At 48.2% G+C, this 20,086-nt stretch overlaps 4 non-coding genes across 4 annotated transcripts; 2 read left to right on the top strand and 2 right to left on the bottom strand.

Moving 5' to 3' along the window:
- Positions 1 to 969: 969 nt before the first annotated feature.
- trnat-agu (transfer RNA threonine (anticodon AGU)) lies at positions 970 to 1,043 on the bottom strand. The gene has a single exon. It is a non-coding gene; the product is annotated as a tRNA-Thr (tRNA).
- A 4,704-nt stretch (positions 1,044 to 5,747) lies between these two features.
- On the top strand, positions 5,748 to 5,818 carry trnag-gcc (transfer RNA glycine (anticodon GCC)). Its single transcript has one exon. It is a non-coding gene; the product is annotated as a tRNA-Gly (tRNA).
- Positions 5,819 to 6,372: 554 nt separating this feature from the next.
- trnai-aau (transfer RNA isoleucine (anticodon AAU)) lies at positions 6,373 to 6,446 on the top strand. The gene has a single exon. It is a non-coding gene; the product is annotated as a tRNA-Ile (tRNA).
- A 9,604-nt stretch (positions 6,447 to 16,050) lies between these two features.
- Positions 16,051 to 16,123, bottom strand: trnar-ccu (transfer RNA arginine (anticodon CCU)). The gene has a single exon. It is a non-coding gene; the product is annotated as a tRNA-Arg (tRNA).
- Between the last annotated feature and the right edge of the window lie 3,963 nt (positions 16,124 to 20,086).

The raw sequence follows: 20,086 nt of genomic DNA, 5'->3' as shown, positions 1-20,086 counted from the left end.
TATGTTCTCGGAACTGGCAAAGACGGAGGACATTCACACCTGGCTTAAGCAGTACTGCACCGTCCACCATGGAACTGAGGTTAGAGATGTTGACGGTATAAAAACAGGAGCAAGGAAATTCGAGGTTCGCTTGCTACCGGACAATGTAAATGGAGGCTTAAGGCACCTGCCCTCTACAATCCGGCTGGGCGCCTGCAATGGCTATGTTTTTTATGTGGGACAACCAAAGGTGTGTCGGCGCTGTGGTGCTGTGGGACACCTGGCATCGTCCTGCACTGTGAAATGCTGCAAGACCTGTGGCAAACAGGGACATTTAGCCTCTGACTGTTCAATGCTGCCAAAGTGCAATTTATGTGGCTCGGAAGGACACATTTTTAAGAACGGACTGATGGCGCACGGAGGGTCCATATACTGTGGATCCCTCAGTGATCTTCCGCGTATTCAAACTGCCAGCGTGTGACTCCCCTGTCCCCGTGACCTCATTGCTCTGCTCTCTCCTCTGTGCAGCCGAGCCCGACTCACGGTAAAGTGAAAAAAAAATATGCCCTCAACGTGAGATTTACTCTGGAGCGAGGATAGATGTTACCTTTTTATCATTGAACAGGATGTGGCGACTAGGTTCAATTTTGTATCCTCTTTAAAAGATTAAGGACTAGGGTTAGCGTGATTTACCACCCTTTCAGCTAAGAACCCGACGTGCGCACCGTTTAAGCTGCATAGACTCGGTCGTTTAACTCTTCTCCATTAGCAGGGTTAAGGTTAAAGAAAAAAACATTGCTGACTTCTTTTTTTTTTGCCAGCCGCTAGCGCTGATTAGCAAGGTTTGTATTTCATGTTTTGCAAGTTGCATCCATTTTAAGAAAAACAAGTCGCGTTAAAGATAGGAAATGAATACTTGCATTTAATTAAGTCTAGCCGTAGGCGGTTGTCCATAATGACCAGTTCTGTTCGAGAAGACAGAACAAAAAAAGGCACCGCTGGGATTCGGACCCAGGATCTCCTGTTTACTAGGCAGGCGCTTTAACCAACTAAGCCACGGCGCCCCGGGAGTGCTGTCCTTTTGCAGCCACTTGGACACACCACTCAGACACATCTGCATTCGGTGTGTGCTCCGCCTGCTCACTGAGCAAGTTGCCACCTTTACATACAATAGCAACATCGACACCAAGAGAAAGGATGACAAATGGCTTTTATCTGGAACTTTTCATGTCCAAGGAGCTCAATGTGCTTTCTGTGTACAACAGGGCCACTGAACTCCACACTGGCCACTGAACCACAGCAGTGGCTTGCTGGCTTGACATCTCCCAAGGAAAATGTTGAAATCGCATGTGGAACAGGAAAAGGACCCTCGAGTACGAGGGAAAAAAAAGAAAAAGATCATCTGGAGCGTGCCAACCCGTGTCTGGACAGCCCAGTTTCCTCGACGAGTTGGCCGAGTGGTTAAGGCGATGGACTGCTATTTCATTGTGCTCTGCATACATGGGTTTGAATCCCATCCTTGTCGCTCTCCATGTCTGACACGTGTGCCCGTTTGATGTTGGCCCTCCTGTCGTTTGCTCCGGTACTAGAGCCATAGATTTTCTAGCGGTGGCTGAACATGATATAGTAGGCTAACGTCGGTTTTGAGCAGTAACAGTGTTTACGTTCTGCTGCTGCCAAGTGGCTCTGGGTTGAGACCGCGTTTTCACTTACTTGCAACGCAAATGGAGAAAGCGTTTTTTGACAGTCTCTCGAGAGACTGCGCTAGGTGTTTAGGGATAGACTTTGTCAGTTCCCCCTGGGATGATGGCCTCTCAAATAGTTTGGGATTCCTCTAGACGTTTATACAGTAGAAGCCTGCTTCGTGGCTTAAATCCAAGCTAAGGAAACGAGTTAGAGGTCTGATGCAGAATTGCGAATTCAATGAACAGGAACACTACAGTACATTGCACTGTATGTGTGAGGAAAGCTGCCCCCTTCTGTCCCTTGTCGACTGAACAGAGGACTGTAAAGGATACCGAAACTTTAGGATGCTGGTTGGAATCCAGCTCCAAAAAGCCCCTTTGGGTGTTTTCTCATCCAAAAGTAAGAACAGCGAATCTCCCTTTGATCAAAAGCGCAACAGAGCTGTTTTCGGTGGAGCAGGTTTCAGACCCGTAGACCTGTTTTATTTGTAGGGCAGGGCGCATTCCCAAACGCGAATCTTCTGTTTTAGAAATGCTTTGGGCGGCGTGAAGTGAAAATAAGAAATGAGCTCCAGATGCACATGGAAGCAATCAAGTGTTTCATCCGAGCTGTTTCAAAGACTGCTCAAGAGCTTTCCTTTCACAGAGTCGCAACGATTAATGATGGGGTGCACCCTTCAATGCACCTTACGACTCTAGGGAGTGATTGAGACAATTCGTAGCGTGTGCTCATTTCCCTCTATTCCCCGTGTTGCAGTGGTAGGATGACGTAAATTATTGCTTCGACACGTAATGGCATTATAATCAAGTGCAAGAGCTGAGGGCTTTAGATTTGTTTCGTTTTCTATGGCGTTCGTAAGCGCACAAATCAAAGGCAATTCCTGCGTCTAAAACGAATGTAAATGCTTTTGAAAGTGCAGTGTGGTGCAGCTTGTAAAATCCTTGTCCACATTTGTGGTTTGTTGATGTTTGTTCTGTCTGCCAAAGTTGCATTTTGACATCTGGACGGGGAGACTTTATCATCTGAACGTGAAGCCAGCCTTAAACCCTCTGAGGCGTGTCTATCTGCCGGCACATATTTTGTCAAAGGTATTTATTTTTTTTTAACAGAGAGCGACTTTGAAAAAGTTTCCGCAGCCACCTTGCACTCCGTGTTAGATTATAGGAGGAATGCGGCGGCGGCGAGCTCGCTGTAGTCGTGGCCGAGTGGTTAAGGCGATGGACTCGAAATCTGGTCTGTGCAATTTTGTCTGCAACTGGCTGCTGGACTTTCTTATCGAGAGACCACAAGTGGTGCGGATAGGCAATAAAACATCAACACCACTCACCCTGAGCACTGGAACCCCACAAGGCTGCTGTCTGAGTCCAAGGTTGTACTCCCTATTTACTCACGACTGCACGGCAAGACAAAGCAACAACCGCATCATTAAGTTTGCCGATGACACCACTATAATAGGACTGATCAGTGATGATGACGAGTCCACTTACAGGGATGAAGTTATACAGCTGCTTAGGTGGTGTCATAGCAATAACCTGGACTTGAACATAAAGAAAACCAAAGAGCTAATAGTGGACTTTCGGAGACACAGGCCATACACTCACAGCCCACTCAGTATTGATGGAACGGAAGTGGAAACAGTCACCAGCTTTAGGTTTTTGGGAATTCACATCTCTAAAGATCTAACCTGGACTGTGAACACTGACTCTATCATGAAGAAGGCTCAGCAGCGCTTTTATTTCTTGAGGTGCCTCAAGTGATGGGGGATGCCAATACATGTGTTGGTGAACTTCTACCGCTGCACTATCGATAGCGTCCTCACCAACAGGATCACCGTGTGGTATGGCAACACCTCTTCGCGAGAAAGAAAGGCACTGCAGAGAATGTGGCCCAGAAGATCATCGGCTGCGGTCTCACCGAGATTAAACAGCTCTATGAGGACCGCTGTCGTGGTAGAATTCTGGCCATCACAGAGGACAGTCACCATCCCGGGCATGAGCTCTTCACCCCACTGCCCTCAAGCAAGAGATATAAGAGCATACGGACACTTACCACTAGATTCTTCAATAGTTTCTAACAACAAGCCGTGAGACTGGCGAACACATTTAGCCATCTCCCTCAGGCCACACCTACACCATCACCATCTACCTCTTTATGATTTCTTATCTATTGCACATCTCCAGTCATTGTTTACACGTCTGTATTGTTTACATTCAAACTGTCTACATGTTTACTTGCACATTGTCTATTGTTTGTTTGTACATTGTCTTGATGCACTGTTTGCACTTTGTTTTGTTTTTTACACTTGTTTTACAATCGAGAGACTTTCTATAAGTAAGCCCGTACACTGAATTACACGGCTTTCTATTCAAAGGAGGACAAAAGAAATTCCCTGAGTTCGATTTTTTGCAGCACAGAGAGGACCACTGTCGTGAGGCCGGTTAGCTCAGTTGGTTAGATTGTGGTGTTAATAATGCCAAGGTCGTGGGTTCGAGCCCCGTATGGGCCAGGTCCCTTTCTCCCCTCTTACCAAAGCTGTTAGGTTCCTTTCCATGGTGAGATGGGTTGTCATGCAACACTGCCACATAGTGCCAACAGACAAGGGTGTTGCAGGAGAAGAAAAATGTGTTTGAGATTTAAGAGTGTCTTAGGTGGAGCCAAAATCAAGTGTCACAAATGCAAGTGGTTGGATTTCCAATGTTTAATATGGTAAAAATAAGTGGAAGTTATCTGCTGGTCCGGCACAGTCTGCCATGCTTTTGTCATTTACTGTAAAGTGGTGTCGAACTGGGTGTCGAACTGGAGCCTCACTATTTGCATATGTGAGGCTCCAGTTATACATTGAGTGTCACATTAAATGACAAAAATGAAGAGAGTTAAAGCAGCTGGAGAGGTTTTCTTACAACTTTTGAGCTGACACAGTTTTGGAAAATGTTTCCTTCACGCTGCACTGTACAACATAGGCAGCCAAGAGTCTCCAAAACAAAACAGAATGGACAGATAGGAGAAAATTCCCACTCTTCCTGAAGTTCCCAAAATCCAGCACTGAGCGTAAACAAAGTGTCTAAGTAGCGTGGGAATGCTAACCCTAACCCTAGCTGGAGTTTGAGCAATCCAGCACTGAGCGTAAAAAGATGAGTCAAAGTAACGTCTAATCAGATTAGTTTCCTTAGAGCTGGTTCAGAGTTTGCTCAAGAGTTTACCTTTCACAGATGCGCAAAGAAGAATGTTGGGGGTGCACGCTTCAAGGCGCCTTACAGCTGTAGGGAGTGATTCGAGACGATTCGTGGCGTGTGCTCGTTCCCATATACCGTACGCCCTGGGGTGCAGTGCTAGGATGACGTACAATACAGCTTGGGCACGTAACGGCGTTATATGCAAGTGCGCGACGTGAGGGTTTTCGTTTGTTCGTTTTGTTTTGCTCTGCTTTGCTTTGTTTTGCTTTCCATCGCGTTGGTAAGAGCGTAAATAAAAAGGCGATTCCTGCGTCTACCACTAATGTAAGAGCTATTTCAAGTGCGACGTGGTGCGACTTTTCAAATGCTTGTGGGCATTTCTCTGTTGTTGATTCTTTTTTTGTGTGTAACAAAGTGGCATTTTCATGTCCGGACGGGGAGACTTTATCATTCCGACATGAAGTCACCCTTAAGTCCTCTGAGGCGTGTCTGTCTGCAAGGCTTGTATTTTGGAAATGTTTTTTTGAAACGGAGAACGACTTTGAAATAGGCTTCCGCCGGCGCCTCGGGATCCAGGTAAGATTGTAGCAAGAACGCAGCGGCGGCAGGGCTTGCTGTAGTCGTGGCCGAGTGGTTGAGGCGATGGACTAGAAATCCATTGGGGTCTCCCCGTGTTGGTTCGAATCCTGCCGACTACGTTGTCTGCCTCCCGTCGGTGTTCTGGCGCAAGCAAAGAAGCGCGCCTCTTTGCTGTTCCTGGTGGTTTTAAAACGCCCAATCGCTTGTACCCGCTGCCTTGGAAATAAATTCTTCAGCGTCCGCGAATGGCATTTTGCAGCTGGAAGCAGTCGTCGACGCGTTTTGCACAGAGCACCAAAAAAGCGTCTTTTTTGAAGGCCCAGGCACTGAGCATTGGTGGTTCAGTGGTAGAATTCTCGCCTGCCACGCGAGAGGCTCGGGTTCGATTCCCGGCCAATGCAGTGGCTTTTGCAGCGAGCGGCTCCATCACTTGCATCCCCTTGCAACTCGCAACTGAAAACCCACTGAAGCTAAGCAGGTGTGAGCCAGGTCAGTACCCGGATTAGGGTGAGCTACAGGGAAAAACAAAGCTTCCAGCTGGAAGCGGTGTTAATGGTGCCGGCTGGGGGGCGTTCACCCTGAGGTCTGTGCAGGTCCCAATGCCCCAGTATAGTGACGGAGATGCTGTGTTGTAAAAGGGTGCTGTCTTTTGGATGAGATGTAAAACCGAGGTCACAGCGCTCTGTGGTCATTCAAAATGACCACCAAAACCTTTGACAAAAGCTCTTGGTAATTGATGGTCTTCAATAATGCTTCTCCTTTAGGTACATTTTAAATCAGCTGAAAAATGCTGTGAAATGGGGGGGCACTTCAGGCCAGTGTAGGATTTGGGTTACAAGAACCATGAAACTGCACGAGAAAGCCCGTACACTGAATTACACGGCTTTCTATTCAATGGACAAAAGAAATTCCCTGAGTTCGATTTTTTGCAGCACAGAGAGGCGCACGGTCGTGAGGCTGGTTAGCTCAGTTGGTTAGAGCGTGGTGCTAATAACGCCAAGGTCGCGGGTTCGAGCCCTGTACGGGCCAGGTTCTCTTCTCCTCTCTTACCAAAGCTGTTAGGTTCCTTTCCGTGGTGAGAGGGGTTGTCATGCAACACTGCCACATAGTGCCGACAGACAAGAGTGTTGCGGGAGAAGAGAAAAGTGTTTGAAGATTTAAGAGTGTCTTAGGTGGAGCCAAAATCAAGTGTCACAAATGCAAGTGGGAGGATTTCCAATGTTTAATATGGTAAAAATAAGCGGAAGTTATCTACATGATAAAAGGAAGATTATCACATGCATATCTGTATAATCTTCCTCATGAATATGCATTCCTTTCATTACCCTTTAATTTTTAAAATGAACTCAAGTTGTGTATAATGTAATAATTTAAGTAGAATAGATTCAAATAATATAATGATCCAGTGTGTTGCACTACTTCACTGCTTCACTGCTCTATGCCGTCTGGAAATAAATCCTCAGACTGCTTACTGCCCTGGGCTTGTACCAATAAATTACAGGAGCACATCTATCTATCACTGCGTTGAAGCAGGAGACACACAATCACTGCAAACACATCCTAAATACAGTGTTCCAGCACCTTTGACCTCATCCAGAACGTATCATTTCTTGAAAGGGATTGCTGTCCGAATGCACATCTTAATCCCAAACAGAATCTCTAGTAAAATACGATCATTTGTGAAACAGGCAAATGACTGTCTCAGGGGCCCATTCCTCATTCTCAAGACACATGTATGCAGTACATACACCATGCATTGAGCAATAGGGATTAAAGACACCACAGGTAAGGTTAGAAGTCATTCTGACTATATTCAAAAATATTGGACTCATGTTCTTATGATGGCAGACATGATGCTGTGTTTAAAACCGGGGTTAATGGACATTATATGACTATCAATTCTGTTTTGTTTTGGAGACTCTTGGCTGCCTATGTGGTACAGTGCAGCGTGAAGGAAACATTTTCCAAAACTGTGTCAGCTCAAAAGTTGTAAGAAAACCTCTCCAGCTGCTTTAACTCTCTTCATTTTTGTCATTTAATGTGACACTCGATGTATAACTGGAGCCTCACATATGCAAATGGTGAGGCTCCAGTTCGACACCCAGTTCGACACCACTTTACAGTATATGACAAAAGCATGGCAGACTGTGCCGGACCGGCAGATAACTTCCGCTTATTTTTACCATATTAAACATTGGAAATCCTCCCACTTGTATTTGTGACACTTGATTTTGGCTCCACCTAAGACACTCTTAAATCTTCAAACACTTTTCTCTTCTCCCGCAACACTCTTGTCTGTTGGCACTATGTGGCAGCGTTGCATGACAACCCATCTCACCACGGAAAGGAACCTAACAGCTTTGGTAAGAGAGGAGAAAAAGACTTAACCCATACGGGGCTCAAACCCACAACCTTGGTGTTATTAATACCACGCTCTAACCAACTGAGCTAACCCGCCTCACAACAGTTGTCCTCTCTGTGCTGCAAAAAATCGAACTCAGGGAATTTCTTTTGCCCTCCTTTGAATAGAAAGCCGTGTAATTCAGTGTACGGGCTTTCTCGTGCAGTTTCATGGTTCTTGTAACCCAAATCCTACACTGGCCTGAAGTGCCCCCCCATTTCACAGCATTTTCCAGCTGATTTAAAATGTACCTAAAGGAGAAGCATTATTGAAGACCATCAGTTACCAAGAGCTTTTGTCAAAGGTTTTGGTGGTCATTTTTAATGACCACAGAGCGCTGTGACCTCGGTTTTACATCTCATCCAAAAGACAGCGCCCTTTTACAACACAGCGTCTCCGTCATTATGCTGGGGCATTGGGACCCGCACTGACCTCAGGGTGAGCGCCCCTCCGCCGGCACCATTAACACCGCTTCCAGCTGGAAGCTTTGTTTTTCCCTGTAGCTCACCCTCATCCGGGTACTGACCTGGCTCACACCTGCTTAGCTTCAGTGGGTTTTCAGTTGCGAGTTGCAAGGGGGAGCAAGGGGAAGCCGGCAGGACGTCTGCTTTCAACACCATCACTTTCCCTGTGTAGGACAGCGACCGCGTTTTCCACAGACCCAGCTTCGCGTTCACCCTGGCGATCCTCTCGGTCCAGTTGTTTGTCTCGTTGTCCTGGCTCTGGAAGGAAACCCTTAGTATTCTGAGGGGCTCCGTGCAGAGCTCGAGACTCTCCGGCGCCGTCGTCCTGTGCTTCCAGGGCCCGAAGAACTTCAGTTTGCTCTTTTGGCGGTTGAGCTTCGACCCAGAGGCTCTGGAGTATTGCTCCATGACCTGCAGGGCCCTCCTCAACCCCCTGTCCGACCTCACGAACAGCGTCGTGTCGTCGGCGTACTGGGAGATCTTCAGGGTTCCCCCCGCGCCTCCCGGTATCTCCAGGCCGTCGATGACAGGGTCCCGTCTCACCGCCTCTGCTAAGGGCTCTGTGAAGAGAACATAGAGAAGGGGTGAAAGGGGGCAGCCCTGTCTTAATCCGGATTCCTGGGGAATGAAATCCCCCAGGTTTCAGTTCACGTTCACTCTGCTGCCCACGTCAGAGTACAGAATCTGAATCCAGCGGCTGAAACTCTCTCCGAAACTGAAGCATTCCAGCACCCTGAACAGATAGCTGTGGTTCACTCTGTCGAAAGCTTTCTCCTGGTCCAGGCTGACCACCATCATGGGCACGTTCCGGTCCTCGGCCCAGGCGATGGCGTCTCTGGTCAGCTGGAGGTTCCAGCTGACGGATCACCCCTCCACCCCACACGTCTGGTCGCTGTGGATGATGTGGGGGAGGGCGGTTCTCAGTCTGCCGGTCAGGAGCTTGGACAGGATCTTTACGTCCACTCAGAGCATCGTGATCGGCCTCCAGTTTTTGAGGTCGGCGGCGTCTCCTCCCTTGAAGAGCAGGGAGATGACACCCTCCCTCATGGTGTCTCCGAGTTTCCCCCGGCGGAAGATCTCCTGCGCCACTTCCACCAGATCTGCCGCCAGGGTGTCCCAGAAGCAGGTGTAGGATTCCTTGGGGAGTCCGTTCGGCCCCGGCACCTTGCCATTCTCCATGGACAAGAGCGCCGCCTTCAGCTCCTCGGCCGTGATCGGACCCTCCAAGTCCTCCCTCACCTTCTCCGGTACTCGTGCCTTCAGCCCCTCCAGAAAAGCATCGCCTGCCTCCACCTCCATCTGCTTTTCTGAAAAGAGCTCCGTGTAGAAAGCGGTGGCCGCTTCTACTTTGTCGCTCTCGTCCAGCACTTCCTCTCCATCTCCCCGTCTTGGGCTGTGGATCACCCTCTTTTTCTGGGCTCCTCGGACCTGATTGAAGAAATAGGAGGAACAGGTTTCATTATTTTCATAATGCTCCCTTTGTGCCTTGACCAGGAAAGGCTTGGCTTTCTCGGTGTGCAGTTTGCGGAGCCTCTCCTTCAGGTCCCGTGCCCGGGCTGAATTGAAGGCTCCTCCCCCGTTAGCCGAGCTGTACTCCTTCTCGAGTTGTCTCTGGAGTCGTGCAGCTTCCTTCCTCTCCCCGGCCGCCTTCCGTCTGCAGTACGTCTGCGCCAGGGTTCGGGTCCTGTCCTTCACTGACTCCCACCATTCCACCACGGAGCTGTAGCCGTCTCTCAGATTGACCCAGCTCGCGTAGTCTTTCCGGAATAGTGCCCTGAAGTCGTCTTCCTCCAGTATCTCCCAGTTCAGCTTCCAGTACCCACGACCGAATGCCGGCAGCCTGGTGTTAGCCACCACCGTCAAGCGCTCGTGGTCGGAATACCACGCCGGGGACACCGTCGCCGACTCCAGGGAGCAGGTCGTGTGCAGGAAGATGTAGTCCAGGCGGCTGCACACTCCCCGGGAGTTTTTCCAAGTCGTTCCGGCGTCGTTATGGCGGCACCGTCTGAAGCCGTCTACCAGGGAGAACTGCTTGAGTAGCGACTCCAGCTCTGCCGAGCTAGCGTCGCTCCCCTTCTCCCGGTTGACGTTGAAGTCCCCGCCGAGCACCACCTGTCTGTTGGTGGTGCAGCAGCTGGCCAGGTCAGCAAACAACTTTTCCCTTTTTCTCCCTCCCAGATGGCAGAGGACACTGATCCGGTTCCACTGGACCAAGCAAACGGAGACGATGCCGACTGCGAAATCCTTCTTTATGACCTTCCTGCGAGGGATCCTGCAGTTGGTGGCCGGAGATCTCTACTGCCTCCAGGACAACAAGGCAGAGAGATACATAGAGGCCTACATGGCCACGGACGCCTCGTATGAAAAGGCAACGAGACTGATCAGGGAAAAAGGTAAGCACCCCGGTTTCTCTGATTTCAGGCCTGAGCCTATGAGGAAGACGAATCAGAGGACCATCACAGTTCACACATACAACCCCTGCGTACCAACGGAATGGGTAACAGCGTACCTAGGGAGGTATGTAACTGTGGTGGGAAAACCGACAGAGATCAGGGACGACAGCGTCTGGTACGGCAAACGCCTGTACCCAGTCCTCCTGAAAGAGGACCCAGAGGGCGTCGACGGTTTCCAGCACCCCCCGGCTTGCTTCAACATCGGAGCCGACAGGGGGTACCTTTACTACCCCAGGATGCCGGATTTCTGCAAGAAGTGCAGACAGTCCGGCCACAAGGCAAACACGTGTGACATCGTCAGATGTCACAACTGCAATGAGGACGGGCACCTGGCAAAAACCTGCCGGGCAGCCAAAAAGTGCGACGGATGCGGCGCTGAGGGACACCTCCTTCGCCAATGCAAGGTAAGCAAGGTTCGTTTGCGCAGGTGGTGGAAGCCGGCAGGCAGAAACCGGTCTCCAGACAAAGGGAGAGAGGTGAGAACAAAGAACAAAGAACCTCCCACGCAGAGAACCGAAACTGCCGAGGCCACACCCTCTGCCGCACCGGTGCCACAAGATGGCCGCCAGGAAGATGGACAAAATGGCCGACCGGAGGAAGGGCACTGGATAACTCCCAGCAAGAAGGGAAAGCGAAAGCGGGAGAAGAGAGGCAGGGCGGATCCACCTTCGGAAGGACAGAAAAAAAGAGTGGTAAGGGAGAACCGTTTCCTTGTCCTAGAGGAAACGGAACTTTCTTCCCTCGAGGCCCAGGAACAACCGGAGGAGGCGCCCCAGGAAATGGAAACCCTCCCCCCCGAGGCCCAAAGACGACAAGGAACAACCCAGGAAACGGAACCCCCCTCCCCCGAGTCCCACGGACAACAGGAGGAGGCAGCCCAGGAAGAGGTAACCCCCTCCCCCGGGGCCCAGGGACAACAGGAAGAGGCAGCACAGGAAGTCGGAACCCCCTCCCCCGAGGCCCAGGAACAACAGGAAGAGGCAGCCCAGGAATTGGAGCCCCCCTCCCCCGAGGCCCAGGAGCAACTGGAGGTCCCCGAAACTCCTGGAGAAAGGGAAGAAAGGAGCCTTCCCGAAGCGGTGGCGGAGAGTATCCTCGAGGAAGACGAGGATTACTTCGAAGCCGCCCTGGAGCCCGGACTGATGGTAGGGCTGGACCTCTCCAGCATGTTTACCTTTCAGTCCCCAGCGAGACCTGGAGGGAGCCCAGCATATTCCCCCCAGGACCCGAACGAGAGGAGTTACATCTAGGCTAAACAGTGCCCAGATGTAGACTCCCAAGTTTCTACTGTAAGCACAGAGAGGAGGTTTAACTTTCACTTGTTCAATCATGACTGTGAAACTTACCTTTCTAACAACTAACGTGAGAGGGCTGAGAGACCCGGTGAAAAGACGGGGAGTCTTTCATGATCTGGCCTCAAAGTCTTTCTCAGTTTGTTTCTTACAGGAGGTCCACCTGAAGGATGAAAGCGACAAGCTGACATTCACCAGGGAATGGACGAAGGGAGAATCATGCTGGAGCGTAGGAGGGGTCCACTCTTCCGGAGTGGGAATTCTCCTCGGAAACCCAGAGATGACACTGGTTTCCTCCTTCTCGGTGGTGCAGGGCCGGATCCTGGTCGCAGACGTTCACTCTGCTGCCCACGTCAGAGTACAGAATCTGAATCAGTTGAGAGCAATTAATGTCTATGCTCCGACAGAACCCTCTATCTGGAAGGAAGTGTCGAAGCAGGAATTTACGTCATCCTACCACTGCAGCACGGGGAATAGAGGGAAATGAGCCAAGCAACCGCGGGGATCCTATGGAAATCGTTATCAATCGTCTCATGGCATGTCGTTTCTGTAACACTTCATATTTGTCGTCTTCTTCTTCTAGCTTGAGGTTTTGAAGAATTTCATGACAGACAAGGGATCCGTCGGGAACAAAGGGCGTTGTGAGAAAACCGTAGCTTATTTTCAGCAGCAGAAATACAACCCTTTAAATACAAGATGACAGAACAATGACAAAGGGCATGCCCGGAGGAACTCATGCACTACAGAGGAAAGGGGGCGGGCACGTACAGTTCACATTCAAGCCACAAGTACTCTTCTCGGATGTTGCACAAACAAATCCTAACGTCTTGAAAGCATTGCAGCATGTTTGTGTCCAACTTCCCGTGGCTGCAGGACGACTGACACGAAAGGACAAACACAATCTGTGGCGTTTAGCGTGACATAGTCTTGCAGGCATCGTGCTGTCTCACTGCAATACTACACCGCTGGAGGAAACAGTCCATCTGGCCATGAAACTCATTTGAACGTCTAGCTACAGCAACTAACAATATCATGATTTATTCAGGATGTGTGGAATCAGCACGTCCCGGAGACAGCTTCCGAAATCGTGAGCATTCTCTGGTGGTGTCCTGCAGGCCTCCTGTGGGCGTGCGTTAGTGTTATAGTGGTGAGCATAGCTGCCTTCCAAGCAGTTAACCCCGGTTCATTTCCCAGCCAATGCAGTGGTGAATGTTTTCAAATGCTGTCATGAGCCTTGGATTGTGACTAGCAAAGCAAAGCCTTTTGAAAGACTGCAAAACGGAATTGAAGGAGAATCTTACAGGGGATTCTGAGCGGTGTCTGCATACACGCAGTCCGATACAGGTGCTGAAAGCTTGAGCTACTCTCAATATCATGCTGCCTTTCCCCGGAGTAAAACTGTTACATTGAAAGAATGCTTCTCGCAGGTTCAAAACGGGACCCTTGTTAATTGAAGAAATCAATGATTTCGAATGAATTCTGTATGCGTTAAAAGACAGATTTTTAGCCCATCGCCTTAACCACTCAGCCACGACTACAGCAAGCCCTGCTGCCGCTGCGTTCTTGCTACAATCTTACCTGGATCGCGAAGCACCGGCAGAGGCCTATTTCAAAGTCGTTCTCCGTTTCAAAAAAACATTTCCAAAATACAAGCCTTGCAGACAGACACGCCTCAGAGGACTTAAGGGTGGCTTCATGTCGGAATGATAAAGTCTCCCCGTCCGGACATGAAAATGCCACTTTGTTACACACAAAAAAAGAAATGCAGAGAAGCCCACAAGCATTTCAAAAGCCACACCACGCCGCACTTGAAATAGCTCTTACATTAGTGGTAGACGCAGGATTCGCCTTTTTATTTACGCTCTTACCAACGCGATGGAAAGCAAAACAAAGCAAAGCAGAGCAAAACAAAATGAACAAACGAAACCCCTCACGTCCCGCACTTGCATATAACGCCGTTACGTCCCCAAGCGGTATTGTACGTCATCCTAGCACTGTACCTCGGGGCGTACGGTATATGATAACGAGCACACGCCAAGAATTGTCTCGAATCACTCCCTACAGCTGTAAGGCGCCTTGGAGCATGCACCCCCAACATTCTTCTTTGCGCATCTGTGAAAGGTAAACTCTTGAGCAAACTCTGAACCAGCTCTAAGGAAACTAATCCGATTAGACATTACTTTGACTCATCCTTTAAGGGACCCTTGTTAATTGGAGAAATCAATGATTTCTAATGAATTCTGTATTCGTTAAAAGGCAGCTATACACAGAAAACATGCAGGACACTGCTCATGATGTTTCCCGAGCCGAAACACAGTGCGTTTTTCCAAGCCATCTGACAAAGCCCGCCCACTGAAAACTGCAGCAGATCGTGTAAAGACGTTCAACTTTGTAACTACTGCACGCACAGGAAGCAGAATAAATTCCTCTTTTCAAACTGTCAAAGGTTTGCTTTGTGAACGCTGTAGGACATCGCACAATCTCTTTTGAACGGGGACAAACTATTTCTTATGGGGTGCAGTCAGTACAGACGTTTAAAAAGCTCCACTCATGCCGACGATGCAGCATGAAGAAAAGCAACCTAACGTTTGCTTTCCTAGCACTGTTGCAACCTAGCACTGTTGCATTCCCCGCATCAGTAGCTAAGAGGATATCATTTACGACTCTTGTTAATACAGTTTCAGAAACCAGACTGAAATTTCTCAAGTATATTATTTGAATCCAGATACGATTGACGTTGGGCAACAACTATTCTCTCAAGACTTTTAGATTGAAATGGGACCTTTGAGACAGGCCTGTAGTTGTTAAAAACTTGTGGATCCAAATTTGACTTCTTAAGGAGCAGTCTAACAACCGCTACCTTAAATTGATCAGGTACAACGCCTGACGCAAGCGATGCATTCATCATACTAATTATAGGTCCTGCCAGTCCTTCGAGGGAATCTTTGACTAGCTGAGTGGGGATGGGATCTAGCGAACAGGTGGTTGACTTTGTCTTACGTCTGTGTTCATGAGTCCACCATAAGAAGAAATCTGAACAGGAGTGGTGATCATGCGAGGTCACCACGGAGGAAACCACTACTCTCCCCCCAAAAAAAACCACCACTGCCCCTCTCAAGTTTGCTAAAGACCACATGGATCTTCCACAGCAACTCCTGGAACAATGTTCTGTGGACAGACGTGACAAAAGTTAAACTTGTTGGTAAATGTGCACAGCGTTATGTTTGGAGATAACAAAACACTGCATACCAACTCCAAAACCTCATCCCACCTGGGAAGCACGGCGGAGGCTGTACGGCTTGCAATCATCGAGGGACCGATGAATTCCAAGATGTATCAGGAAATTCTACAGCAGAATGTCAGGGTGTCTGCCTGTGATCTAAAACTCGAAAGACGCTGGGTCATGCAACATGACAAAAACAAAGGAGTACATCAACAACAGAGTGGCTGAAACAGAAGAAATTCCGTATTTTGGGATGGCCAAGTAAGAGTCCTGACCCCAAACCCATTGAAGTGCTGTGGCGTGATCTGAAGCAGGCCATTCAGCGCAAGACATCCCAAAAATATACATGAACTGAAACAGTTTTGCATAGAGGAATAGGCCAAAATACCTCCTAACCGCTGCTCAGGTCTGACCAGCCGCTACAGAAAGTGGGGGTTGAGGTTTTTGTCAATAAAGGAGGTTCCACTAGCTCCTTAATATAAAGGATCACGTACTTTTTCCATCAATGACCTTGATTGTTTAAACCATTTGTTCAATAAAGAAACAGCAATGTCAAATGTTGGGCGTGTGTTGTTTGTTAAATCAGATTCTCTTTATTAATTATTATGACTTATTATGATAAAGATAAGATCACATGTTAGGAGCCATTCATGCAGAAATCCACATCATTCCGAAGGGCTGTTTACAAAAGTTTTTCTCCCAACTGTATGTGAGAGAAAAGCAGAGACGCTCACTGAGTAAGGTGGGGTTGCAGCTTTGCAAATCGCAAGGACATTTGTACACTCAAAAATGGACAGGAGCACCCCAGGTGGGACTCAAACCCACAATCCCTGGCTTAGGAAGCCAGTGCCTTATCCATTAAGCCACTGGGGCAAACGGGGTGGTGGGTCGATCACGCTGATGAAGAGCCAGTTTTTTTTTCCTTTGCTTTTTCAAAGGGATCCCCAAAATTAGGGAAGTTAGGCAGCAGAAGGTTTACTGTGACCTGAGAAGGACCGGCATCCAATCACGGTGGTACACACACACACACGCTCTCACTCATCTGAGCTACACGGCTACCAAGATGATCTCAGGTGCGCCGAGCTGTTACGGAACATATTGAACTGATCGACGGCGAATTGTCTCAGACAGGCTTTTCACCTCAGAGCTCCCTGACTGACAGTGATCAGCTAGGTAGTGAAACAGTCAGCTGCTTCTAAGCCTTAAACAGCTGCATCTCGGCGCTTCCACGGAGAGATGATTTGAAAGCCGAACATCGCCCATTGGGAACACCTTACTATCACTAGTTTAAGAGACTCTTAAGGTCTTCCAGAGGTGCCTGTCTAATACCATGCACTTTGCAAGCTATAGGTGTTTAGGCTGAGGCAGAATGCCTGTTAACAAAATGTTTTTCTAAAGGAGCCTCGCACTCTTTTCCAAGCAATGGTCACCATCCCCACCGAGTGTCACAATGTAGTCATGTCCTAGGACATCACCTGTTAGTCTCCATTTGTCTGCCACCAACACTTTAGGTTACGGAGTCACAACCGCACCCCGGAGACCAGAGGAGCCATTGGCGTTCTGGCGGCGCAGATTGGGCTGAAGGTGGGACGCTTGAATCTCGCTGTTGGAGGCCGTCTGAAACTGACCCAAGCCTTTCCCTTGAATTAAATGTAAATAAGAAATGAACCCCAGATGCTCATGGAATCAATCACGTGTTTCCTTTGAGCCGTTTCAGAGACTGCTCCAGAGTTTACCTTGCACAGATGCGCAAAGATTAATGATGGGGGTGCACGCTTCCAGGCGTCTTACAACTGTAGGGACTGTTTAGAGACAATTCGTAGATTGTGCTCATTTCCCTCTGTTCCCCGTGTTGCAGTGGTAGGATGACGTAAATTCCTCCTTCGACACGTAACGGTATTATAATCAAGTGCAGGAGCTGAGGGCTTTAGTTTTGTTTCGTTTTCCATGGCGTTCGTAAGCGCGCAAATCAAAGGCAATTCCTGCGTCTAACACGAATGTAAATGCTTTTGAAAGTGCAGTGTGGTGCAGCTTGTAAAATCCTTTTCCACATTTGTGGTTTGTTGATGTTTTTTCTGTCTGCCAAAGTTGCATTTAGACATCCGGACTGGGGGACTTTATCATTTGAACGTGAAGCCAGCCTTAAACCCTCTGAGGCGTGTTTGTCTGCCGGCACGAATCTTGTGAAAGGTATTTTTTTTTTTAACGGAGAGCGACTTTAAAAAGGTTTCCGCAGCCACCTCGCACTCCGTGTTAGATTATAGGAGGAATGCGGCGGCAGCGAGCTCGCTTTTGTCATGGCCGAGTGGTTAAGGCGATGGACTCGAAATGCGTTGGGGCTTCCCCGCGCAGGTTCGGAACTTGCCGACTACGGCGTCTGCCGCACGTCGCCTTGTGCCTGCGCGGCAAAGGCAAAGTGCCGCTTCTCCTTTCCCGGTACTGTAAAAACGCTAAATCGCTTGGACCCGCTGCCATGGAAAGCAGTTCTTCAGATTACCACACATTCTGCGTTCGCACCTCTGGTGCTCTACTTATGCCTTTGAAAACCTAATGAATAAAGCTGAAAGAACCAACACGATATGTAGGTGCTCGTAAAGCACGCAGTAAAGAACTGTTAACAGCAAGGGTTTCAGTGGGTTAACTGAGGCGAAGGCGTGATCGCTAATTGTTGACTTTTTATTTGGTGTTAGAAACACTCTTACTGTGCATGACGTGCAACAAATGTAGCCACAGAAATTGCATCACGCTTTCATGTATGCTATTGCAGACACCAACGTTGCCTAGATAGAAAACCGAAATAGCCGTGGGTTTACTTGCTGGTCTGAAGGATCTCTCTTCGAATCTCTATCATTTGTCAATGGAAGTAAAAGGCGCTGCAATTTCATACGTTCAGAATCAAACTCGCAGCTGTTGTTCGACTTTATTTCTTGACTAATTACAACTGAGTGTCGCATGAGCAGTTACGTAAACTTGTCTGGTATATTTGAACACAAATGCCGTTCTTCAATTAAAACTAACAGTACATTGTCAGTGACATTCAGTTCTATACAAACAAGAGACAGACAAGAGAATATTTCTACCTTTCATGTGGACTACGTGTTGACTTACTGATCGGAATAATTGAAAAGTTCGGGTTCATAGCCGATGCAGTGCGTGCTAATTAGAACAACAGCAACGCTGAGCTCTCAGCACCGTACTGAGCCCAGGTGTTTTTCTAAAGCTGTCAGGTGCAGTTCATTTACATGAAGGAAATCTCTTACTGGGTACAATTACAATACAGTAAGTAGCACAGGCTACTTAGGGAGTAGCCTGATGCGTTTAAAAACGACCCGAGCCAGGCAGAAGTCGAACCTACAATCTCCTGATCCGTAGTCAGACGTGTTATCCATTGCACCACTGACCCTGGTGCAACACTGCAGGACTGCAACCCGGTGAGCTCAGCACTGCAACTAGTAAAATACCCCCGGTCCATTCTTTTCCAAAAGTGAGAAACACCTGTTTTCTACATTTTGTCTGTTTTAAAACCATATCTCTTTAAACCAAACCAAGAGTTTGTCTTTTGCTCTGATATTCTGATTCATTTCGATTTCAAAGAAAAAAAAAACTACCTTCCAAAGCATCATAAAATTGTCCCTTCTTCCAGACTCTACTTCTCTCTTGTAGTAGTACAGCAGACCTTTCCAGGTGAGCAGATCACAGAGTCCGAAATGAGCTTCCTCCATCAAGCAAAGTACCTGAATATGACTCTGTCATCATAAAAGCGCCCCTGTAATAAAGAAATTCAATCTGAAATCAAGAGGGCAGTTGCCTACTGAAATACAAGAAGTCATCAATTTTAACCTAGCAACACATTAAAGGCTGCATCTATACAAGTACGATTCTAGAAATACTCACCAGATTACGTTTTAAGAAGGAACTGCGCTTCAGGTTCTGCCGAGATCTTAACTCGGATGGCAGGATTCAGAGTCCGGAGTGCGGACTGATTGCGCACGGAGGGTCCATATACTGTGGATCCCTCAGTGATCTTCCGCGTATTCAAACCGCCAGCGTGTGACTCCCCTGTCCCCGTGACCTCATTGCTCTGCTCTCTCCTCTGTGCAGCCGAGCCCGATTCACGGTAAAGTGAAAAAAAATATGCCCTCAACGTGAGATTTACTCTGGAGCGAGGATAGATGTTACCTTTTTATCATTGAACAGGATGTATGTGATGTGGCGACTAGGTTCAATTTTGTATCCTCTTTAAAAGATTAAGGACTGGGGTGAGCGTGATTTACCACCCTTTCAGCTAAGAACCCGACGTGCGCACCGTTTAAGCTGCATAGACTCGGTCGTTTAACTCTTCTCCATTAGGAGGGTTAAGGTTAAAGAAAAAAAACATTGCTTACTTCTTTTTTTTTTGCCAGCTGCTAGCGCTGATTAGCAAGGTTTGTATTTCATGTTTTGCAAGTTGCATCCATTTTAAGAAAAACAAGTCGTGTTAAAGACAGGAAATGAATACTTGCATTTAATTAAGTCTAGCCGTAGGCGGTTGTCCATAATGACCAGTTCTGTTCGAGAAGACAGAACAAAAAAAGGCACTGCTGGGATTCAGACCCAGGGTCTCCTGTTTACTAGACAGGCGCTTTAACCAACTAAGCCACAGCGCCCCGGGAGCACTGTCCTTTTGCAGCCACTTGGACACACCACTCAGACACATCTGCATTCGGTGTGTGCTCCGCCTGCTCGCTGAGCAAGTTGCCACCTTTACATACAATAGCAACATCGACACCAAGAGAAAGGATGACAAATGGCTTTTATCTGGAACTTTTCATGTCCAAGGAGCTCAATGTGCTTTCT

The sequence above is a fragment of the Lepisosteus platostomus genome, unplaced genomic scaffold (genome assembly GCF_059453375.1).
Source record: "Lepisosteus platostomus isolate fLepPlt1 unplaced genomic scaffold, fLepPlt1.hap1 Scaffold_32_H1, whole genome shotgun sequence".
NCBI classification, from domain to species: Eukaryota; Metazoa; Chordata; class Actinopteri; order Semionotiformes; family Lepisosteidae; genus Lepisosteus; species Lepisosteus platostomus.
Note: the sequence above shows the minus strand (reverse complement) of the source record. Positions and strands in the feature narration are given on the sequence as shown.